This window comes from Eretmochelys imbricata, chromosome 1 (assembly GCF_965152235.1).
Source record: "Eretmochelys imbricata isolate rEreImb1 chromosome 1, rEreImb1.hap1, whole genome shotgun sequence".
NCBI classification, from domain to species: domain Eukaryota; kingdom Metazoa; phylum Chordata; order Testudines; family Cheloniidae; genus Eretmochelys; species Eretmochelys imbricata.
In genome coordinates, this window is record NC_135572.1 from 280060069 (window position 1) to 280086135 (window position 26067).

Sequence of the window (26067 nt, forward strand, 5' to 3'; positions counted from 1 at the left end):
ATGAGGGCATCTCTTACCTGACATTATCTGAAATGAACCATGTGGCCCTGCATTAGCCATTGTGCTGTATCTGAGCATGTGCAGGATCTTCAAGAAGCTAGTTCCAGATCTTGAGACAAGCAGTCACTGAATTCTTTGGGGCTTGACTTCATTAATGAAGCTATGAATACTCCAGTTACATATTTTCAGAAGTTTCATTGATTTTTCTTTGCTTGTTTTTCTGCTACTGAAATAGGTGCACAAATTACAGCCCGGCACCCTCTAAATACATTAGGAAGCCATGGGTAGTGGAAGGTCACCAGCTACCCCAACAACAACTAAAAGGAAGGGGAAGCCTGGAGCTTGGTATACAGGGAGACCCTATAAGGAAGAAATAATTTCCTGGCCCAGCCCCACCTGAGATTTGTATGATTGCTCAGTTTTGATTAAGTAGGCAAACACACAACTGTGTGGTGTATCTATGGGTTTTTCATGGTTTTAAGCACCCCCTTAGCAAAGAGGTTTCTGAAGGTCTCTGCATAGCTACATTTATGGTCAGATTTCAGATGGCATACAACAAAATACAAACCTAATGGAAGATACCAGGGGAAACCACACATAAAAGATGTAAGACATTTGAACTCTGCAAATAATTCTTAGCAAATGATTTCTTTAATGCTTATTGCCTCTCTTTTGGTTCTCAATTTGTCCATGAGCAGATTGCAATCTTCATTCATTATTCAAAGTTATTCAGTGAATATCTTTTTTAAAAATGTATTAATCCTTGGTCTGTGGTAGTTTGACTACACACAACAATCTTTGAAAGTTGAGCTGTATTCAGTAGCTTGGTGAGACAAATGGGTCATGTAGTTAGTTTTCTTGAGCTTGTTCCTGTCTATTTAGGATGATCTTATGCCACACTAATCCCCATGGTACCTGAGGAGTGGATGATATAATTCTTAGGAGCACATTTCTGGAGCAAATACTCACATTCAATGTCTGTTTAAAATGAGCCGATTTCTGTGAACTTTCCTGAATATTAGTTTGAAACAAACACAGAAGATATGCAAATATGTTTTAAAGAATTTATTTTTAAAATTTAGATGAGTAGTCACAGACAATTTTTAGAGCATTGGCCCAGCTCTGTCAAACAATATCTGCCTGATAGGGCACCTACAAAGAGATCTATAACCTTATCTTCATTTATAAGGGCTCAACTTGGGGAAACACAATGACCTTATCAGATCTTGGAGAGGAGGCTTCCTGATATCTGTATCCATTTCTGTTAGGGCCAGTATACCTGTGACATTCACCTGGGAGAAATGTGCCCCTTGCAGAGGGCTTCCCTCAGGAATAGCTCATATCTCCTTTGATCTGAGGTAACATGATGGCAAAAGAGATGAAATCCGTAGTGTTGTGCAAAGGTATGTATCAGCTTTTTATTAAAAAGCTTCCTTCCTTTGAAGTTTTAAGGAAATTACAATTTCCTTTTTCCTGCTGCAAGATGCATATTACCTAATAGTTAAACTGAATTCCTTGTAACAATTCATTTTCCAAGCCTCACCAAGATTTAGGTCCATTTCAAACAGCATCTCTAATCTGCACACCATTCCTCAAAGGAATATCTCAGGTGATGAGGCAAACCTTTCAACTAACTTTTCTTTATATGGCTAAATGAGCCAACGTAACACAATGCCACATTAACACTCGCATAAAAATATCACATCGGTCATTAATATGTGCAATGAAGAGCACAGTTCTTGGTTTACAGGCTAGTAAAGAACATAACATTAAAATCACAAGTACAGAAACTGTATGTTGGGTGAGCTCTTGTTTACTATTTTATACCAGATTATCATTCTACAACAGTCCTGGCTGCCCTGAGTAGCTAACCATTTGACATGTTATAAACAAGGAGTTTCAAGGGCAATGGACTTCAGTAGCTTTATATAAAAGTGTGATTTCATTGTTATGCTGTCCCAAGGCTTTGTGGCTAATTGGCACACTTTCTAAGGACTAGTGTGTGTACCCCTGCTCATGTTGGTGAGCATTTATTCAAGTAGTCTCATTAAGTTCAGTGGGGCTATTCATGCAAAATTAATGAGGTTTACAAAATCCAGCCCTAGGTGCACAGATGAAATTGTACAATAGGTGAGACAAGATGTTGCTACAACTTTCAAAGGGCCGGGGTGGGGGAGCAGTAAATGAGAGCTGCAAGTTAGAGATGTACCATCACGATTCATCACCTACAAGTGCTTATAAATTGTTTATTCTTCCCTCTCATACTGTAGGTTTTCATGTTCCAACATCTACCACACTTGGCTGCTCTACAGACTTATCTGCCTTGCAGGGGTTCTGTGAGGCTTAATTAATGCTAACATCTCTCTTTGAAGGTGTAAAGCACTATATCCAAGCAGAGTGGTGTTGTTGTTTATATTAATTCCAATCCTTAGGCAACCTCCAGCAGATCATTAGAGAGCTGACATGGAGTGTAATAATTGATGTGCAAAGGATGGAGTTAGCTTTTTTCTGTGGACTCAAAAGATTGAGACAAAGCACAGGAGAGTGCACTAGAGAAATAAAAATCTATTTTATTGTATGCTTTTCATCCACATATATCTTTTACTTCCTCATCACAGTAGACTCCCTAGCCCATCCTCCATGTATTCTTACAACAACTCAATTCCGTAACAATACATTGCTGCTCTGGGCTGGGACATTACATTTTCACTGTTGCTGCAGAGGTGCTTGTAATTCACTAATAAAACAGTTAATTAAAATTAAACAAATGGATCACTTTTCCTTTTTCACACCAAACTATTATGATGGTTGGCAGTTTTTAGTTGATATTGCTAAATCATTGTTGTTTTGATCACCGAGGGTAGCATCTAGCTATGTGTACGCCACCCATTGTTGTAGTATTTCTGCTTTCAATTGGATGAGGTGTGATTATTCTCAGATCAAGAGATTGCCTGATAATAAATAACATAAGGAAAATAATAATTTGTACTTATGAAGCATCTTTCATCTAGTATTACTGCAAAGTGCTTTACAGTTTTATTATTATTGTCCCCATATCACATGGAAACTTGAGACAAAAACATTAAGATTCCACCACAGCAGCTAGAGGATTAGTGGCAGAATTAAGAATATACCCATTCACAGCCCCCTGCTTTGACCACTAGATGATGATGCTTCTCTGAGGTACATGAAATGTCATCCAGTGACATACTTTTCCAGGCAGTAAGTAGCACAGGGTTAGACAAACCCTTTAAACCAATTAGAATTGAGAAACTACAATAAACAGCATTTAACATATCTTTAGACTGATATACAGAAATACAGTCAGCATATTAAGTCATTTCCTTTTAAGAGCAGAAACGTTTACGTCCGTGAGAAAGAGATGAAAAGCTCATCACAGTCTCACAGTGAGTAAACCCTCCAATGGGGATCTGTCTTAAGACACCAGAGAACCAGGGTCAATGTACTGAGGCAAGAACCATTAGGATGAGCAGAAGAAAAAGCCTGTTAATAGGCAAGTGTATAAACATGATCATAAGGGAAATTTACAATTTTCCCTAGCAAATTTCAAACAAACTAGTCATGTTGCATTAGGCTTTTAGTGATATTTTCCTCTATTACCAAGGAGCTCTGTGCTTGAAGCACTCAGTACTGGTAAGAGACACATTGCTCTATTTGCAAAGCATACTAACCCTAAAGACTGTGCAATCGATTTCTGTCATAGATTAAGTGACCTCTGAGCCTTTTGCTTCTAAAGGGGGAGAATGTTGCAGGTAGAGAAATGTTCATCACTTGGTTAAGCTAAACCTTTGTTTGCTATGTTCACATGAATAACTTATAGCACCATGGCATCATGAACAGCAGCGGTGACACTGTTGACATGACAGCACTATAGACTGAATCCTGATCTGCCCTACAAGAATAAGATGGAATATTTGCTCGTTTCACATTTCACCAAGCTGGGCTGTTCAACTATTTATAAGATGAATAGAAATTTCCACTACTTCAGCTGACACACCTGCCTTTGCCTAGCAACTGATCAAACAGAACTAGCTAAGAGAGAAGGAGCATCTGAGAGAGATAGCTCTGTGCTGGGGAACTGCTACTGAGGGAGTTGCCATTGTTTTTCATTCAGATTCTGCTCTCCTGGTGTTATGATGACACACGCTACTTCAGTGGTAGTTATTTATATACTGGGGCCAGGAAACAAGCCCAGAGGGTTTAAATATGTCTGTTCCCTTTGAGCCAGCTGGGCAGTGGCCTGAATAACGTCAATGCAGAGCCCCACAGCCCCATGAGGAGCACTGGGCAATCCCTTAGCTTCCTAGTGCTCACTTAAGACTGCACCAGGTGCAGGCTGCACTATATTAGCATGATGGAATGTGAATTATCCAGTGCACCGTGTCTATTCCACAGGCAGGTTAGGAGGGGGACCTGGTAGGGGAGGTTATGACCCTTGCTTCAATCCCAACTCCCTTTGGAATTTCTTGTCCCCAGAGGTTGCAGTGCAGAGATATTAATTCTGACTGGCTCTTACCAGGGCAATGAATGCCATAGGCTTCTTGTCTCCAACCCCATGCACATGGGAATGGACCAACCCCTGTCAGGCCCTTTTACCTTTCAGGGAGAAAGTGTAAAGGGACACCCTGGGTGCGAAGCATTACTCAGCTGAATGTGCTTGACAGGAGCTGTATTTCCTACAGCATAGCACAATCGCAGCTGACAGTTACCCCAGTCATTTTGAATCCGCATTGGTTTTGCATATTTGTGAATACCTGTCAGTTGGCACTTGCCAACCACTAGGCACAAAAGATTTGGCAATAAGGCATTTGCATGTGTTTGTACAGCATGTTCTGTTCCTGCACTCTCCACAAGAAAGATCCCCAGAAGGAGCTTCATAGAAGGACTGCATAAATAGATAGCTAAAATATTTGAAAGTTAGGATGATCAGGGAAGAGTACCAGCAAAAATGCAGCTTTCAGATATTCAAGGCAGAATGGCCTGGCAAAAGCTGGATGCTGGAAGACCTACGTTATTTTTTTCTGGGATTACAATAGCAGCCAGCAGCCCCAGTAAGGAACAATGCCCCATTGTGCTGGGAACTGCACAAATACAGAGGAAGAGACAGTCCCGACCCCAGAGTTTAAAATTGCATTTAAGACAAGACACAACAAATACTTGTAACAGTGATGGGAATGCAAAGTTACTTACCTGTACAGTAGCAGAAGTTCAAGATATATTGGTCAGATGCACATTCCACTAATGGGGCGCAAATGCACCACACACAAGTTCCGTGTCTTGCATGTGTCCTGAGAGGTTCTGTGCTCTGCGATGAAGGCATATGAGGGTGGAGCGCACCAACTGCCCACTCAGTTTCCTTTCAACCACAGAATTCTGGAAGTAAAGGCTCTGAGGTAGAAGTGATGGAAGGTAAGTCATGAAATGTACACATGGGCAACACATCTCAAAGAACTCCAGTTACTATACAGCAGGAGTTCCCAAACTGGGGGTCGGGACCCCTCAGGGGGTCATGAGGTTATTACGTGGGAGAGGGGGGTCATGAGCTGTCAGCCTCCACCCCAAACCCTGCTTTGCCTCCAGCATTTATAATGGTGTTAAATATATTTAAAAGTGTTTTGAATTTATAAGAAGGGTTGCACTCAGAGGCTTGCTAGGTGAAAGGGGTCACCACTACAAAAGTTTGAGAACCACTGCTATACAGGTCAGTAACTCTGTTTTCCTTCAAGTGATTTTCCCTGTGCGTGTTCCACTAACTGACTCCCAAGCAGTAGATCGGTACAATGGTGGTGTGTGGCTGTGGCTATATATGGAGGGCCTTGTCTTGGTAAGCTAGTGGTCCCTGTCTTGGTAATCAACTCTCTCCTGAGCAGACCAATGTCATCAGTATGGGCACATACACATTGACTGCTACGGACCCAATGGCCAAGATTCATGATCTGGTTGGTAGGTGTCCCAGTATGTCTTGAGAAGAGACTCTAGAACATGTTTGTGAGACTAAAGAAGGTAGAGGAGACATCGTGGAAGAATATATATGGGAATACTCCAAGACATGACTATTGTCCAATACGACTGAGGAAGCTGACGAGAAAGAACATTGTCACTCCATATGTGGTACAGTAAACTTAGGCTTAATTGGTGAGGTCCTGAAGGTACTCAGTGCCATAATCAAAGAAAGTTCCAGCACCACTAGAGAAATGGAAGTGGAGAGCAGTGGTGATTCTGACTCCTGCAGGACCACAAGATCCATCGACACTTTAAACATCAAATGCTCTGGTGTTGAGGGGAGAATGGCCAAGAAAATGCTGTGGCATCCCTGGGTAACAGTGCTGGCTCAAATGCTGAGAATGTGGGCAGTTCCGTGGTCTGCAGTGCCCAAGGCTGTGGTGCCAGAATAGCCTAATCAATGGTGCCAGTGTTGAAGAGTGGAAGGTTGAAGGGGCCAACCTCCTAACTAAAGTGGAAGCTTGTCTTGGTGCTACTCCCAATGGCTCTTCTGCCTGTCACTTCAGTGCTGAGCCTTCAGCACCACAGTGAGGGTGAATTTTGGTGGGAACTGCATGGGGCTGCGAAGGCTCGAAGGAAAAGCAGCACAAGGATGGAGGTCTGCCTTTTGAGGAGATCTTCATTTGAGATCTACCTGTGGAGCTCCCCACACCTGGTATCTTCTCTAATAATGGTCTTTTGTTGGGTTTGGCCAATCTTGGAGCCAGGGCTGAAGGTGAAGCCCTGTGAGTCAGTGAGCTAGTGATGTATGGGGGACCCATGATCTGGAGTTTTGATTCCAGCCTCATGGATTTTCCCATGATATATATCTGCAGTTGAGCCTCCCTGTCTTTGCAAGCCCTGGGGAAAAGGGCTCTGCACATTTTACCAGTCTGTGCAATGCCTGAAGCAATACAGGCATTTTAGGAGCATGTTGTTCACAGAGATGGTACCCTCACATGAGGGGCGGTATTTGAATCCAGGAGACTTGGCAACATCCTGGTACCAAAAGTCTAATCATGGTAAATCTAGAAGAAAACTTAAGAAATTGCTAATGGGCAACTGTAAACAGCCTAATTATACTAGAACTAACTATACAATACAAAACCAGAGAAAACAGGGGCTGTTGCAGGTAAGGACAGTGAGCCTCTACAACCAGTAAGCCACTCCGTCTCAGAAGGCAGTGAGAGGAACTGAGTGGCAGTTGGTGCACCCTGTCCTTTCATGTCTTCAACATGGAGCACAAGGACTTGCCAGGTGCACATGCACTGCATGGCCACTGCTGGTCAAAGTCTCTGAACTCTAAGTCATGGGACATACGCTCTCATTAGTGAGCTGTGAATATAGGCAATCACTTGAAGGAGTGCATGTGATTATGTAGCTTAGCTATGTGCAAAAATGGCAGGCTGAGTAAATATATAATTAAGTATAAATCAATAATCAACCATTCCTAGCGGCCACCTTCTTATAAGGAACATTTCTGCAAGCAATAAGGTTGGTGATCCAATAAGTGCCACTCTTTCCTCTGAATCAGAATTGATCCATTACCTGAGCATGGTGGCCAGGGGCATTGAGCCACTCAAGGCTCTGTCCTTTGGATGAGATGTGAAACTGAGGTCTGGCCTACTTCTTCTCATTGAATACCCTGTTTGTGCTTTTAACAAAAGTAGGAATATGGCTGGTTGAAATGCTTCTCCTAGCTAAACTCCAGCTTGGAAAACTATATTCTACCTACCTACATTCCCTCCAGCTGGCTAAAGTATTTTTTCACTTCCTGTTCTAGAGAAGTGTACATGTACATCTTGTGTATTGTTAAACAGTTGTCACAACTCATTCCCCACAGGACATTCCCCATCATCACTGGATGAAGTGATTCATGTATAGTCTGTGTATCAGTATGTAAAGTATTTTAGGATGGAAGACTATAAATAAATGCTATGTATTCTTATTGTTCACAATCTAATAAACAATATAGCAGTTCAACTTAACATGTGGTAAGATGATTTTTGATTAAAAGGTTTCAATGCTGAGCAGGGAAAAAGAAGTGATAGCTGCCAAATGACCTATAAAAATATATTTATTTAGGAAAGTGAGTTAGTTTATCCGACTAATACAAGTCAGAGATGAGCGGAAAGCAGGGTAAAATATTCCATGGATTCAGTGAAACTGACCTGAGTTCAGATAATAAATTTTTTAAAAATCTGAACATGATTCAAGTTTGAAGAGATATCAAAACCAAAAGGTATTTCCAGGGAGCTCGCCCTGCGACTGACACACATTCTTTAATGCAGAGTTGACATCAGATGTGAGTGGGGGTAGGGGACGTGGCTCCCAGTGGGTGAAAGCTGAATCGAAGAGTCATCCTTTCGCATTTCAGTAAACTCAGCAGAGAATGACTGTGATTCAAAGGCTCCCCACCACCTCCACCACTCCACAAGCCCTAGAGCTACTGTTCAGCTTTGTAGCAAGCTGTTTGCTGGAACGCTGAATGCTTCATTTAATAAAAAAATTAATCCTGCCACCATCCACCTTGCTTTAACACCCGCCCACTTGGAAAATCTGAAAGCAGCATATCTCCTCGGAGGCTGCTAATGCTATTAATTCTCTTAACAATCTATGTGAAATGCAAAGGCTAGGTTTTGGCAGGCTGCTGGGCCAGAGCACATTTTATTTCCCTTTCCATAGATAAAATGTCAGTGTCTGTCTCCCATGGTTAAAAATAGAAAAGCCTGATTCAGTGCTCTGTTACCCCAGTTTTACACCAGTGAAACATCACTGCCTTTCATCTGCATAAAACTGGAGTAACACATGGTGATGAATCAGCCCCCTTGTCCCAGAATCCACTTTGTGACTATGGGGGGGAGACAGTCACCTTTAAACTCATCATCTGGTAGCTACAGGGTCCCAACACAAACACCTTGCTGAGAATTTTTAATTATCACCATAAAGTGTTCACCACTGATTTATTTACCCAGCCACGGTTCATTTACTTTTTTTGTTGTTGTTGTTAAAGGTGGTTTTAAGGTGCTGGGATTTCCCCACAAAACATATTAAGTGGTGTCAGCTGAAGAGTGTGACAGACTCCTAGATCTTGGAGAATTTTACATTGCCACATTTCTATAATATCCGCCAAGACATGGTAGGGAGAAACGGGGCAGGGCTGATTCTCGGTTACACTAAAGGTCCGATGAAGTGAGCTGTAGCTCACGAAAGCTTATGCTCAAATAAATTTGTTAGTCTTTAAGGTGCCACAAGTACTCCTTTTCTTTTTACTAAAGGTCCTGTTACTGCACTCCAGCACCAAAAAGAGCCTTTAATCGGGGGGCAAAAATAGGCCCCTGAGAGTAGTGCAGGGGGACTTCCCAGCCACTCAAGAGCTGGTTTAAAGACTCTACACTAGCTGCTTCCCAGCCCCCACAGCACAGAGGCCCTGTTGGAGCTGGGAGTGGGAGGGAGGAGGCAGGCAAGCATTAGGGAGGGAGTGTGGTTGGAGTACACTGTATTCAGCTCCCCAGGGCCCACAAGGGGCATTGGAAGCAGAGCATAAATTAGAGCAGCTGTGAGGCTGCTCTGAACTTATACTGGGGAACCAGGCAGGCCCCTGAATGGTCCCCGAATAGGGGGAGCACAAAAGCGGCTTAAATATCACCTTTGCCTTGCTCGCTCTGCTCCCTGAAACTTGGCAAGTGATAGAAGCCCATAAGAGGAAACTTAACAAACTCCAACTGAGAGGCTTGCAGAGAATACTTAGTGACCACTGGTGGGAAAAAGTAACTAATGGTGATGTTACAAAGGACTGGCTAACAGACTTTAGAGACAATGATTTGAGAGAGAGGGCTGAAGTGGCTTGGGCATGTTGTATGGGTGTCAAAAAAACATATTCCTACACAAGCCCTTGACCGGATACCATTTGGTGAAAGAGAGAAGGACAACAGATGACATATAAGAAAATCATTGAGAGAGATGTCACTGCCATGGAAACAGACTTGTCATGGAACAAGAAACATGGCATTAAACAGATGGAGGTAGAAACATTGCATCACAAGACCCAAGATCATCTAATCTAGTCTCCCCAACCCATTCCTGCCCCAAGTTCAGGAGAACAGGAACTGCAAGTGTGTGCGGATCCACTATTTTAAGTGCACTATTAGCACTTAGAAACAGGATACTTCACCCACTCACCATCTGAGGAGAGAAAAATATGTTAAAAGGGCTTGAATGTGACAGCCCCTGTAGTCCTTAAAGTCTGGGTGTCTTCAGTCCTAGAAAACAGTCTGACACTTACATTTAACGTGAAAAGACAAATTGTGTCCTGGGCTATAGGTGTGCAATATGTAGGGCTGGTTTCAGAGTAACAGCCGTGTTAGTCTGTATTCGCAAAAAGAAAAGGAGTACTTGTGGCACCTTAGAGACTAACCAATTTATTTGAGCATGAGCTTTCGTGAGCTATAGCTCACTTCATCGGATGCATACCGATGAAGTGAGCTATAGCTCACGAAAGCTCATGCTCAAATAAATTGGTTAATCTCTAAGGTGCCACAAGTACTCCTTTTCTTTTTGCGAATATGTAGGGCTGTAGGTGTAATCAGTGGACATTGTGCAGGAGGATCTAGGAGCACAGCAGAATTTGGCCAGGAAAGCTGTGTTTCCAACAGGAGACTCTACAATATTTGCAAATGTACAATGCAAACTAAAAACAAAATAAGTAGATGAAATACAGTAGTGTGGAAACAGACGAATCTTCCCAAAAGGCTTAATTAATTCAAAAGGTAACCAAGACAAAAGCTCCTCTTGGGATGTAATATTCTATTTCAATCCACACACTATGGTCGAGACAAGATCTAAGGAGGTCATGGGCAGTGTAATAGGAAAGATCTTATTTTCAACCTCAGCCTCTGCTGGGAGTGAAACTCACTCTTGTTTGAAGGAATGTAAAAAAATAGGTTAGGGGTCTGTTTGCACTGAGGAGGTTTCTGTCTCACCTGATTTCCAGTGCTACAGAGCCTCTTAGTGCTATCCCAGCATTGAGCCCTCTGTCTAGTCAAGGTGAATTAGCTGTAGCTGTTTAAAAGCAACATTTTAAAAGCAGCATCAACATTTAGTTAATACAGCTTCTGCGAAGAGCTTTGTCATAGAGGGCCTGGTTCTTATATACACTTTATAAAGTGAATTTAAATAGCAGTATAAAGGGGCCTTAGTGTAAATGAGAATCAGGCCCTACAGCTTCAGATTCTAGGGTCTGAGGCCAATCTTCAAAGGTACTTAGGCATCCAACTTCCATTGAAATTGTTGGGAGTTCAGTGCCTAAATACCTTTGAGGATCTGGACTTGAGTTTCCTTTCCCTTAGCACCAGTATAAATTGGAAGTTCTTCCTTTGAAATGAATGGAGTTACTCTGGTGTAAGTGAGAGGAAAATCAGGCTAATGGTGTTTAGAAACAAACCCCTTGTAATAAGGGGTTTAAAAGGCTTCCAGAAAATCCAATGTGAGCTGAAATTTGGCATGTGGAATATCAGCTCAGAGTAGTTAATTAATTGGAAAATTGGCCTCAGTAGCCTGTTTTATGGTTTGGGTGACCTGGGGCTGAGGCTCGCTCAAGAAGTGCTAGACTGAGCACCCCTTTTGCATGTTGGTAAGCACTGACCCACGCAACTAGATCCCAGTAAAGCAAATGGGGGGACGCGGGTGAGACAGTGCTCATCACAGTAAGGGCTGCACAATCTAGCCCTAAGTATATAAAACAAATTAAAGCCAGCAATTAGGGCTGATAATGCCAAGATGAATTTTCTTTCAGAAACATAGGGCCTGCTCCTGCTTCCAATGGAAGCAGAACTGGACTCCCACAAAGAACATCCTGGCTGGAGTGAGAGGGGAGAGATCTTTGAAAGGCAAGTTGTAGAGGGCTTGAAATGCTGGCACATCAGCACTCCATATATTATTTAAATAGTTGCTAATGGGCAAAACACACACACAGGCAGAAATCAGTAAGCTACAAAAACAACCACTGAAGATAAGTTCCAACATTTCCCAAGCCCCTATTTATTTCAGTAGACTGTGCTGGAATTTCTAATGCCTCCCCAAGCACCTAGCAGGAGTCTGTCTGGAGAACCACAGGGCTCACTACACCCAAGCTTCCAAATTAAAAAGGCCCTAATACTTTAATAATCATCATCAGACTTATTCTCGGCCTATTACACAGGAGAGGAAGGCTTTACGCTTTCATTGTGGGATGTGGTTTTCTTTCAGGGATTAAAGAAATAAACCCATTCAAATGACAGGTAATTTTTTCCAAACAGCCATTTTCCATCTTTCATGAGGAGCCCCAGGTGGTCCTCCTGTTCAACTCAACCTCACACTATGTCTCCTATTAATATTTGCTGTTTGTTCTGCCACCGTGTATTTATCTGTAGTCCTCTCCAAGGAAAAAGGATGTCAACGGTTTGGGCACAAATGTAGCTTAGCTCTCCATGCAAGAGCAAAATTGGAGATGGAAATGAGCTCCGTTAAAGTACTGCAGTTCTATTTCCCTAATGAAGCAGAACTCTTGCACTGAGCTAGTCTTAAAGCACTGTAATCAAGTACAGTTCTTACAGTGCCTGAGTTATATAGAGCCCCATGTACAGCAAGGTAATTATCAGCTGCCATGGCTTAGAAGTGCTACTTTCCCTTCTACTTTTTGCTCAGCTTGTTGGAAGGAAAATTACTAAGCCTAGCTTTGTAAGAAATATTTGTAGAAAAGGGCAATGGAGGTATTCAACCTACCAATGGATATCCAGAAAGAGAGGTATCCTTAGGGATTCTGGAGCTCTCTTTATCAGACTACCTGTTTCAAAAGACTAGCTAAGCAAAGCTCAAATTCCATTTCTTAATGGTTGGCATGATGACAGTGTAGAAATTGCTTCATAACAACATCCGGTGATAAATGAATTACAATATTGAAGAGTTTCATGTGCAACAAGAATGATTTCTCTATGATGGAAAGGCAAGTGCAACTGAGAGTAACATGATATTGACAGAGAAGAGTGGTGGTGGGGTGGAGAGGAGAGGGGAAGTGGAATAAATGCCCAATACTTCGAGTGAAATCCTGACCCCACTGAAGTCAATTGGAGTTTTGCCATTAACTTTAGCGGAGCTAGGATTTCATACTTTGCCGGTGGGAAGTAGGTACTTGTCCAGAGTTTATGTTTCTCCTGCGTACATTTTGTATCTTTTTTAAGTCAGTAAAGCCATTTTTTAAAAGTATATTAGCTAGGTGAACTCCAATAAGCTACTTAAACAGCACAAGCTGAACATTGTGTGCAAATAACAAACATGTCTAATGTGCTCCCTTTCTCACAGCAGCAGTTGAGATCATGAGCTCAGGACCCTTGTACAGAAGTAATATTATACAGATACACTGGTTAATGGTTCTAGTGACAGTGTACCTTGCACTGATAATAAAGGTTTGTTTTCTAATTTTATTCCATCTAAATGTGTGAAACATGCCAAAGGGAAGCGTTCCTTTGGAAACTTCCATGCGAGCACAGAGTCCTTGGGGAAAAAGACTCTGATGCGCCCTGACAATCAATGGTCATTATTTATATCCCTGTTCATGAACCACACATCTTACAGCCCTGCTTCAGACAACACAGAAAAGAATAAGAAAATATGGGCCAAACAAAGCAGAGGGAACTGCACTGAGCAAATTGTTCCAGAATAATGAGATACAGATGACCTAAAAATGTACCAAAAACTTGATTGAAAAGAATTTGACTTTTATTTGATTGCATAAGCAGATGTAACAGAAGGAAGATCAATAGGCAAACTGTTCTCAAGATGCGACCTGTAAAAACAGAAATGTTTGTTCCAGATCCCATGGATGTGAGCTCCGGCAGTGGATACACAGAGAGACTCCTTACTTTACATGGCTAGAGAAAGTGGACAATAAAGTGATGCAGGTTGTAGACCATTTAAGATCTTTTAAGACTGTAGGACAGGATTTCAGAGTCAGTCCACTGATTTAAAGGGAGCCAGTCACCAAGGAACCAGATGTTTGGCGGTTAAGAAAAAACTAAAAAATATCTAATAGCAGCCCTCTGCACAAGACAAACTAGCCGCAAAAACTGCTCCAGGCACAGTTAATCCTAGTGCAACCAGGAGGATTCCATCCACACATCTGCATAAGCCATGGCTACAAGATCGTTGAACTCATACCTTGGGAAAAGTGGCAATAACTACTGATGTAGGGCTCAGGGAACCGGTAGATATGGAGTCTTTCACCTCTACATCAGGGCTGTCCAACATCAAACCAGATAATGCTAGCCGGGAAATGGCAATCTGTCTGCAGGCCAAAACTGACATGTGCACATACGCACACATAGAGGCCCTTGAATATATGGGAAGGAATTGAAAATAAATTGAAATGAAGCAACTCACAAGATAGTCTTCTTAGTGACTTACTGAGAACACTCTATGCCCTGGTCTACACTAGGACTTTAGGTCGAATTTAGCAGCGTTAAATCGATGTAAACCTGCACCCGTCCACACGATGAAGCCTTTCATTTCGACTTAAAGGGCTCTTAAAATCGATTTCCTTACTCCACCCCTGACAAGTGGATTAGCGCTTAAATCGGCCTTACCGGGTCGAATTTGGGGTACTGTGGACACAATTCAACGGTATTGGCCTCCGGGAGCTATCCCAGAGTGCTCCATTGTGCCTGCTCTGGAGAGCACTCTCAACTCAGATGCACTGGCCAGGTAGACAGGAAAAGAACCGCGAACTTTTGAATCTCATTTCCTGTTCGGCCAGCGTGGCAAGCTGCAGGTGACCATGCAGAGCTCATCAGCAGAGGTGACCATGATGGAGTCCCAGAATTGCAAAAGAGCTCCAGCATGGACTGAACGGGAGGTACGGGAACTGATCGCTGTATGGGGAGAGGAATCCGTGCTATCAGAACTCCGTTCCAGTTTTCGAAATGCCAAAACCTTTGTCAAAATCTCCAAGGGCATGAAGGACAGAGGCCATAACAGGGACCCGAAGCAGTGCCGCGTGAAACTTAAGGAGCTGAGGCAAGCCTACCAGAAAACCAGAGAGGCAAACGGCCGCTCTAGGTCAGAGCCCCAAACATGCCGCTTCTATGACGAGCTGCATGCCATTTTAGGGGGTTCAGCCACCACTACTCCAGCCATGTTGTTTGACTCCTTCAATGGAGATGGAGGCAACACGGAAGCAGGTTTTGGGGACAAAGAAGATGAGGAGGAGGAGGAGGTTGTAGATAGCTCACAGCAAGCAAGCGGAGAAACCGGTTTTCCCGACAACCAGGAACTGTTTCTCACCCTGGACCTGGAGCCAGTACCCCCTGAACCCACCCAAGGCTGCCTCCTGGACCCGGCAGATGGAGAAGGAACCTCCGGTGAGTGTACCTTTTAAAATACTATACATGGTTTAAAAGCAAGCATGTGAAAGGATTAATTTGCCCTGGCATTCACGGCTCTCCTGGATGTACTCTCAAAGCCTTTGCAAAAGGTTTCTGGGGAGGGCAGCCTTATTGCGTCCTCCATGGTAGGACACTTTACCACTCCAGGTCAGTAACACATACTCGGGAATCATTGTACAACAAAGCATTGCAGTGTATGTTTGCTGGCGTTCAAACAACATCCGTTCTTTATCTCTCTGTGTTATCCTCAGGAGAGTGAGATATCATTTATGGTCACCTGGTTGAAATAGGGTGCTTTTCTTCAGGGGACACTCAGAGGTGCCCGTTCCTGCTGGGCTGTTTGTCTGTGGCTGAACAGAAATGTTCCCCGCTGTTAGCCACGGGGAGAGGGGAGGGCTGAGGGGGTAGCCACGCGGTGGGGGGGAGGCAAAATGCGACCTTGTAATGAAAGCACATGTGCTATGTATGTAATGTTAACAGCAAGGTTTACCCTGAAAGAGTGTAGCCACTGTTTTATAAAATGTGTCTTTTTAAATACCACTGTCCCTTTTTTTTTCTCCACCAGCTGCATGTGTTTCAATGATCACAGGATCTTCTCCTTCCCAGAGGCTAGTGAAGATTAGAAAGAAAAAAAAACGCACTCGTGATGAAATGTTCTCTGAGCTCATGCTGTCCTCCCACACTGACAGAGCACAGACAAATGCGTGGAGGCAAATAATGTCAGAGTGCAGAAAAGCACAAAATGACCGGGAGGAGAGGTGGCGGGCTGAAGAGAGTAAGTGGCGGGCTGAAGAGAGTAAGTGGCGGGCTGAAGACAGGGCTGAAGCTCAAATGTGGCAGCAGTGTGATGAGAGGAGGCAGGATTCAATGCTGAGGCTGCTGGAGGATCAAACCAGTATGCTCCAGTGTATGGCTGAGCTGCAGTAAAGCAGCTGGAGCACAGACTGCCACTACAGCCCCTGTGTAACCAACCGCCCTCCTCCCCAAGTTCCATAGCCTCCACACCCAGATGCCCAAGAACGCGGTGGGGGGGCCTCCGGCCAACCAGCCACTCCACCACAGAGGATTGCCCAAAAAACAGAAAGCTGGCATTCAATAAATTTTAAAGTTGTAAACTTTTAAAGTGCTGTGTGGCATTTTCCTTCCCTCCTCCACCACCCCTCCTGGGCTACCTTGGCAGTTATCCCCCTATTTGTATGATGAATTAATAAAGAATTCATGAATGTGATGCAACAATGACTTTATTGCCTCTGCAAGTGGTGATTGAAGGGAGGAGGGGAGGATGGTTAGCTTACAGGGAAGTGGAGTGAACCAAGGGGCGGGGGGTTTCATCAAGGAGAAACAAACAGAACTTTCACACCGTAGCCTGGCCAGTCATGAAACTGGTTTTCAAAGCTTCTCTGATGCGTACCGTGCCCTCCTGTGCTCTTCTAATCGCCCTGGTGTCTGGCTGCGCGTAACCAGCAGCCAGGCGATTTGCCTCAACCTCCCACCCCGCCATAAACGTCTCTGCCATAAAGTCTCCCCCTTACTCTCACAGATATTGTGGAGCGCACAGCAAGCAGTAATAACAGTGGGAATATTGGTTTCGCTGAGGTCTAACTGAGTCAGTAAACTGCACCAGCGCGCTTTTAAACGTCCAAATGCACATTCTACCACCATTCTGCACTTGCTCAGCCTGTAGTTGAACAGCTCCTGACTACTGTCCAGGCTGCCTGTGTACGGCTTCATGAACCATGGCATTAAGGGTTAGGCTGAGTCCCCAAGGATAACTATAGGCATTTCAACATCCCCAACAGTTATTTTCTGGTCTGGGAATAAAGTCCCTTCCTGCAGCTTTTGAAACAGACCAGAGTTCCTGAAGATGCGAGCGTCATGACCTTTCCCGGCCATCCCACGTTGATGTTGGTGAAACATCCCTTGTGATCCACCAGAGCTTGCAGCACTATTGAAAAGTACCCCTTTCGGTTTATGTACTCGGCGGCTTGGTGTTCCGGTGCCAAGATAGGGATATGGGTTCTGTCTATGGCCCCACTACAGTTAGGGAATCCCATTGCAGCAAAGCCATCCACTATGACCTGCACATTTCCCAGGGTCACTACCCTTGATATCAGCAGATCTTTGATTGTGTGGGCTACTTGCATCACAGCAGCCCCCACAGTAGATTTGCCCACTCCAAATTGATTCCCAACTGACTGGTAGCTGTCTGGCGTTGCAAGCTTCCACAGGGTTATCGCCACTCGCTTCTCAACTGTGAGGGCTGCTCTCATCTTGGTATTCATGCGCTTCAGGGCAGGGGAAAGCAAGTCACAAAGTTCCATGAAAGTGCCCTTACACATGCGAAAGTTTCGCAGCCACTGGGAATTGTCCCAGACCTGCAACACTATGCGGTCCCACCAGTCTGTGCTTGTTTCCTGAGCCCAGAATCGGCATTCCACAGCATGAACCTGCCCCATTAGCACCATGATGCAAGCATTGGCAGGGCCCATGCTTTCAGAGAAACCTGTGTCCATGTCCTGATCACTCACGTGACCGTGCTGACTTCGCCTCCTCGCCCGGTATCGCTCTGCCAGGTTCTGATGCTGCATATATTGCTGGATAATGCGTGTGGTGTTTAATGTGCTCCTAATTGCCAAAGCGAGCTGAGCGGCTTCCATGCTTGCCTTGGTATGGCGTCCGCACAGAAAAAAGGCGTGAAACGATTGTCTGCCATTGCTGTGACGGAGGGAGGGGTGACTGACGACATAGTTTACAGGGTTGGCTTACAGGGAATTAAAATCAACAAAGGGGGTGTCTTTACATCAATGAGTATTTCAGGCAGGACTTCACAGAGGGTTCCAATAAGAAATGGTGCACCTAAGTAATTGTTCTTATTGGAACAAGCAGGTTGGTCTGGCCTCTGATTGATACATGGCTAGATTTACCTCTCTGCACCTTCTCTGTGAATGACTGCAGTGTGACCTAGAGGAATGAGTCCCCTAGACGAGGTAGGGGGGGAAGCAAATGAGTACAAAACAAATCTGGTCTATTTCTTGTTTTGATTCACTCCATCTATCTTTTACATCTTTGGCTGGCAGCAGACGATGCAGAAGGACTGCAAGCCATCCACATCTCATGGCTGCTCGGCAGAAGATGGTACAATAGGACTGCTAGCAATCCGTATCGCCTGCCTACTCACCATAAGATGGTTCAATAGGACTGACTGCAGGACTAAAGAGAATGACCTGGTCAAGTCACTTCTAATGTAATCCCTGCACCCATGTCTGCCCAGGCGCTCCTGGCCGACGTGGCCAGGAGCACCTCGGACATGACGATGATGGCTACCAGTCCTATTGTACCATCTGCTGCCACAAGGCAAGGGGTTGATGCTGCTGTGTAGCAATGCAGGACCATGTCTGCCAGCACCCAGGAGACATACGGTGACGGTTACCTGAGCAGGCTCCATGCTTGCCGTGGTATGGCGTCGGCAAAGTTAACTCAAGAAAAAAGGCGCAAAACGATTGTCTGCTGCTGCTTTCATGGAGGGAGGGAGGGAAAGGGGCCTGACGATATGTACCCAGAACCACCCGCGACAATGTTTTAGCCCCATCAGGCATTGGGATCTCAACGCAGAATTCCAATGGGCAGCGGAGACTGTGGGAACTGTGGGATAGATACGCACAGTGCAACGCTCCGGAAGTCGACGCTTGCCTCGGTACTGTGGAAGCACTCCGCCAAGTTAATGTACTTTATGCACTTAGAGCATTTTCTGTGGGGACACACACATACTCGAATATTTAAAACCGATTTCTATAAATTTGACCTAATTTCGTAGTGCAGACATACCCTAATGTTCTGCTTGGCAAGAGCAGCAATGTCAACATTGAGCTCTGTTGTGGCAAACCACAGTATTCGAGAGAGATTCATCCAACTGTGAAAACAATACTTGGATCTGATGTGCCTCCACGGTCAACAAGGTGTTCTCACAAACATACTATCTAAGTTATTGCTTCAGATCCTGCCCAGCCCAGGTCAGGAGGGGCCATTAGTTGTAAAAAAAACACGGTGTTCTGCTCCATATTAACCTTGATATATAGATGGAAATCACTTACTGGTCTGAAGGGATATGCAAACCCCATACTAGGCAAGAAAGGGTTAATGTGCTGCTGCAAGCTCAGTCAGCCCCACCCTGCTGCGCATGCAACAGGAGGGGTTAAAAGGAAAGAAACCAGCTCAGCTGAGAGCGAAAAGTATTGCTGGGATTCATGGGGGAGCAGATAAGAAAGTGGTGAGGATGCTTTACAGAACGTTAATGAGATCAGTCGTAGATTATGGGTGTCAAACCTTTAGTGCTGTATCCAGATTGCAGAAGTTAGAGTCAATTCAAGTTCAAGCACTATGAATTGAACGGGGTGCATTATTTTTCGACATCGCTGTGGGTAATACAGGCCGCTACTGGAGAAACGCCTGTCAAGTTCATAATGAAAATGTGAGATCTGATGTTTTGGGCTAACGTCAAGGGAAATTGCAGCGATAAAAATACTGTACAAATATATGAGGAGTTTTGGGAATTAAGTGGATGAAATGTATCTAGATACAATAAGAAGAGATTAAAATCTATAGTTATGGGGCAGTACATTATACCTGGAAAATAGTCTCTCTGGATGTGGATTTAGAATTATATAATGAACGGAAAGAAACAGGTGTCCTATATGACAGATAAAATTTATGAGTACATGTATGGTAAATGGAGTCACCACTGCTGAATATATACTGATGGAGCTCAAGATGAAAACACGGGACGGGTGGGAGCAGCCTTTTGCATTCTTGAGATTGGAGTTAATAAAATTAAAAGAATGTCTAATTTTATAGCTGTTATGACAGCTGAATTGGTGGGAATAATATCAGTAAACTGGATAAAGGATGCATGGCCTACCTCAGCTGTTATCTTTTCAGATTCATTATAAAATATATACTGGCTATTAAAAGGGGTACCTCAGAAGCAGGAGTGATCTAATAAATGAAATATTGTTTTTGACAGCAGAGTTAGTATGCTCCGCTATGAACACGGTACTAGGATGGATTCCAGCTCATGCTGAGATACCTGGCAATGAAATGGTGGCTAAGAAAGCAAAACAAATCTTTAAAAATGGAGAAATTGAGATACGGATTCCTTTGAGTAAGCAGGAATTTAAAAGTTTAGTTTAAAAAGGATTTTAAAAGGAACGGCTCAGCATTGTGGACCAAGGAGAAACGAAAAAGAATATTCTATGAAGTATGCCCCAGAATAGAGGATAATGAACTACTTCAAAGTTGTGAAAGGATCAGGGAAGTGCTCATATTTAGATCGTTATCTGGTCACTGTGGTTTGAATAATAATTTATATTTAATGAATAGACACAAAGATGGGTGATGGCACACATGTACGGTTAAAGAAACAATTTATCCCCTGATACAGGAATGCAGGGATTGTTCCCAGGAAAGACAGGCTCTTTATGAAGAATTCAGATGCTCTCCGGTGACAGAAAATACTATGAGGGGTTGAGTGCGAGTATTGGGAAAGTAGAACATTACAAAAGTTCTATTACATTTTTTAAGGCAACAGAGGTAACAAAGTGTCGGCATGAATGTACCAGGAATATACTAGGTGGTGTTATAAAACTCAGCAGATAATTCTGCTTCACCATAAAGTATAAGAAGAATTGGGGAGCTAGGGCTAGTAGCTCTACATTCTACGCCAACAGACATTCTATGCCAACAGGAGAAAGCTCTCCCATCAGCATAATAAATCCACCTCCGCGAGAGGCAGCAGCTATGTTGGCAGGAGAAACTGTCCAAACAGGTGCTTGGTTGGTGTAACTTATTCACACCCCTGAGCAGGGCCGTCCCTACCTATATGCAAAGTACACAGATTTCCTGGTGTCCTGCTCAGCTGCATGCTGCTCCAGCCCCTGCCCCACCTCTTCCCCATGGCCCCCACTCTGCTCTGCCCCAGCCCCACCTCTTCCCACCCCTGCTCCGCCCCCACTCCCCATAAGACTGCAGCAGGGCCAGGCCTGCACTCACTAGCAGCGGGAAGTGCAGCGACCCAGACCCAGCCACGCTGCTGGTGAGTGCTGGGGGGAAGTTCCCCACAGCCTCCCAAGCCAATCCCCCCACACACAAACAGAGGCCTGGGTCTTGTCATAAATATAAAGGGATGGGTAAACACCTTTAAATCCCTCCTGGCCAGAGGAAAAACCCTTTCACTGGTAAAGGGTTAAGAAGCTAGGATAACCTTGCTGGCACCTGACCAAAATGACCCATGAGGAGACAAGATACTTTCAAAGCTGGAGCTGGGGGGAGAAACAAAGGTTCTCTCTGTCTGTGTGAGGCTTTTGCCGGGACCGGAGCAGGAATATAGGTCAGAACTCCTGTAAAGAGTTAATAAGCAATCTAGTTAGATATGCGTTAGATTCAGTTTTGTTTAAATGGCTAATACAATAACTTGTGCTGAATGGAATGTAGATTCCTGTTTTTGTGTTTTTTTGTAACTTAAGGTTTTGCCTACAGAGATTTTCTATGTTTTGAATCTGATTACCCTGTAAGGTATTTACCATCCTGATTTTACAGAGGTGATTCTTTTACTTTTTCTTCAATTAAAATTCTTCTTTTAAGAACCTGGTTGCTTTTTCATTGTTCTTAAGATCCAAGGGTTTTGGTCTGTGTTCACCTATGCAAATTGGTGAGGATTTTTATCAAGCCTTCCCCAGGAAAGGGGTGTAGGGCTTGGGGTTATTTTGGGGGGAAAGACGTTTCCAAGTGGACTCTTTCCCTGTTATTTTTGTTAGATGCTTGGTGGTGGCAGCAATAAGGTCCAGGGACAAAAGATAAAATAGTCTGTACCTTGGGGAAGTTTTAATCTAAGCTGGTAAAAATAAGCTTGGGGGGTTCTTCATGCAGGTCCCCACATCTGTACCCTAGAGTTCAGAGTGGGGAAGGAACCTTGACAGGCCCCCACACCCCCTACCCCACCGGGGGGCTGTGTAGGGCCCCAGAATAGCTAGGGATGGCCCTGCCCCTGAGCAGTGTAAGTTATACTGAAGTAAGTGGTAGTGTAGACCTGGCCCTAGAGTAAGCCCTCAGCTCTCCCTCAATGAGAGAAGCCTGGCTAGTGTCAGGAACTGAGCAGAGGCTGTGGCCTGCCAGGGTGTCCTTGAGAGAAGGTAGGCCTGATGCACGGCTGTCCTTATCCATAGGCAGAATAGGCAGCCGCGTAGGGCACCACTCTGTCTAGGGCACCACTCTGCCGGGAGTCCAGACAGATGGGAAGCAGTGGAGCATGTAAGAGCAGGGATGCTGTGTCCTAGAGAGAGCCAAATGCAGCACAGTCTGAGGGGGGGATTGGCTGCTGGGGTCTCTGGGAAGGGGAGGGGCTAGGAGTGGGGGAAGGAACTCACCTGTGAGTGTGACTCTCTCCCCCGGCGTGAGGTGAGGCAGGCTCGGCAGCTGCAGAATCCTTTGTTGCCCCCCATAACGTCCATTCTTCTCCCCCCCCACCACGGAGCACCCTCCCTTCCCCCCACGGAGCACCCCTTTCTCCTGCCTCCCCTCCGGCAGGGCTGTGTTGGGTGAGGGGAAGGGGTGGGCTGACTGGCTGCAGTGCTGAGGAATGAAAGTGAAAGTAACTCACTTCCTCGGCAGCCAGCCAGGATTGGAATAGTCACACAGAGCTGGCTGGGCCAGATAGCATGAGTGAAAAATCAGGACAAGGGGTTGGGGATAGAGTGACCAGGTGTCCCACTTTTAGAGGGACAGTCCCAATTTTGGGGTCTTTTTCTTATATAGGCTCCTATTACCCCCCATCCCCTGTCCTGGTTTTTCACACTTGCTGTCTGGTCACCCTCGGTGGGGGGTTATTGGTGACTATATAAGACAAAGCTCCAAATATCAGGACTGGCCCTATAAAATCAGGACATCTGGTCACCCTAGCTGGGGAGCGTGTCTCTCCCCTGGGCTGGCAGTGATCCATCTTATCCGGGAGGGAGCTGCGCAGGGCAGGATAAGCTGCTGTGGCTCCGTGGGTGCCCCGTCCCTGAGATCAGATGCTGTGTTAACTTCACCATGGTCCATTGGGCTGGCGGTGGTGCCCATTGGCGTGTGATCGGACCTGAGGGTTTGCTGCTGCTGTTGCTACTCTGCCCCACAAGAGGTGGATTTTGGGGTCCTGCAGTTTTCCACCTATCTCCTCCTCTACTGCAGCTGTTGGACCAGCAGGCTGGGGTGTGAGTGAGCCAAGCATGAAAGCAGTACTGTGTTGCCATTTAGATTGTCATTTAACAGCTTTGTTTGCCAAAAATGCTTGCTAACAATCCTGAATCCAGTTTCAATATTTTTTTTAAAAAAAATCAATATCTTAGCTGAAAACAGAAAATTAAGTTGTTGACAATTATTTGTGACAAGTTTGGTTTGGGGCAGGGAGTGGGCCAGTTTTCATCAGAGAAACAAAAAATGCTGACTGGCTTTCCTATAGCCCTGTTACTGCTAAATAGAGCCCTCCAACAACTGTAATATGCTTATCTCCTTACTAGTGTTTTGAGTGACCATATGTTGTACTAAGATTCTCTTGCTTTTTTTCCCAGTGAGTCAGTATAGCTTTTGCCAGTCCAGAGGTTGGGCAGCCAATGTCTTATGTTTTCACAATGTTTTGTCCAACTTTCATAAAGTAGATACATGGTTAATATGAGTTAAAAAGGCCAGGGACGCTTCCTTGTGAAGAATCTGTGCAGCAGATCATGCTCAAACTGTGAACATGTCAGTTGTTGATGGAACTTTAGAGGCAGTGATTTATCATGTATTTCCGGCCATGCCCAAAATGTGCTGCTATTTGCTAACATCTTTCCAAACAAAAATAAGGCACAATAGGACTCCTGTAACACTTCTGTGCTGCCTTAATCAAGAGGAGATGATTCTGTGCTGACTTCATTTTGGTCACTTTGTGCTTTACCTAGGAATAAAACTAGGGTTATATTTTGCCACTGTTTGGAAACCCAGCTTATTAAACTGGATAATGCCATTGATCTATTTACAGTATAAGGTTGATAGAGAGTTGTAACTAACATTAAGACTGATGCCTACTATACATTTAAAACTAAAAAGTGACTTTGTAAAAATGACATGGGTTTCCAGCTCTACTGTTTGTCAGTCAGGGTGGATTGCCTTGTGAGGTGTCTTCACACTAGCCCAAGGTCACAGACTCATGACTTTCCTATATTAGTTATTTTAAATAATATTTCTGATAATCTGATAATTTAAACAGTTATTTCTTTAAAAAAACACCCTTATAAGTTATGTCATATCAAAAACAACTTTCCGGGTCACAAAAAAGAAAATGGAAAGAAGAAATAGGATTAGCTGTACAAGCACAGAAGGGTTCTATACTTAAGTTTGTACATCATGAAAACAACAAAGTTGATCAAGATCATCAAGTAACTGCAGCAGAAAATATTTATGCAGACGAAGCTCAAGAAATGCAACAACACAGAGAACAACCATTTGAAACAGATGCAGACACAAAACAAGAAATTACAACAGTTGAAACTGTACTAGCATGGGATATAGATGACATTGGCACATGGCCGCAATCTTTAAACAATGAATTCCATGCCATTATATTTGAGAAAGGCCCTGGGAGAATAAGAGGTCTTGAATATCCTAAAGACATTAGAGGTAGGAAATTCACAGAAAACAATTACTACAAAAGACTTTCTAATGGTGAAATTGTCAACAGACAGTGGCTTGTGTACTCTAAATGCAAGGATGCTGTATTTTGTTTCCCATGCAAGATTTTCAATAGTTGCAATTTTAAGATAGCAACCATGGGTATTAATGATTGGAAAAATCTTAGTCACATATTACTGCAACATGACATCACATTGAAAGTATGCATAAACAGTGTGAGCTGAGTGTAAGGTTAAAAAATCAGACAACTCTTGATGCCCAGAATCAAAGATTGCTGAAGTCAGAGAAGCAGCATTGGTGTTGTGTTCTTGAACATCTATTATCTATTGTTGAATATCTATCAACAAACAATCTTGCTTTTAAAGGAAGCATTGAGAAATTATTCCAGACTAAAATGGCAATTTTTGGGGCCTTGTACAATTGCTGGGAAAATTTGACACAGTGATGAGTGAACATCTCCAAAGAGTAACTGGAAATGAAATACATGACCACTATTTGGGACCAAGAATTCAAAATGAACTGATCATGCTAATGAATGATAAAGTGAGAGACAAAATTGTTTCATTGGTTACTTTGGCAAAATATTTTGCCGTAATTCTAGATTGCACTCCAGACACAAATCATCAAGAACAGATGTTGTTAGTAGTGAGATTTGTCGACATCAGTGATTCAGCACAGATTACAGTTTAGGAATCATTTATCACATTTTTAGATGTGGAGGACACTACAGATTTTGGCCTTCTTCAAGCTCTCCTTGATGAACTAAAACGAATGGGATTGTCCATAATGAATTTTAGAGGACAAGGCTATGATAATGGTGCCAATATGAGAGGATGCATTTCTGGCGTGTTAGCTAGATTGCTGGCAGAAAATCCACGAGCCTTTTTTGTTCCATGTGCATGCCACAGCCTTAATTTGATTTTGTGTGATATGGCCAAGTCTTCTGTAG

General features: G+C 43.9%; 1 long non-coding RNA gene across 3 annotated transcripts; it reads right to left on the minus strand.

Moving 5' to 3' along the window:
- Window positions 1–671: 671 nt before the first annotated feature.
- LOC144273720 (uncharacterized) lies at window positions 672–22935 on the minus strand. Of its 3 annotated transcripts, none has more exons than XR_013347785.1 (3): window positions 22838–22935; window positions 5212–5394; window positions 672–915 (listed from the first exon to the last, which is right to left on the minus strand). It is a non-coding gene; the product is annotated as an uncharacterized LOC144273720 (long non-coding RNA). The 3 variants fall into 3 exon arrangements; XR_013347786.1 differs by having other exon boundaries at window positions 5212–5409; window positions 22838–22934; XR_013347787.1 differs by lacking the exon at window positions 672–915 and adding an exon at window positions 1962–2951.
- Window positions 22936–26067: the final 3132 nt, after the last annotated feature.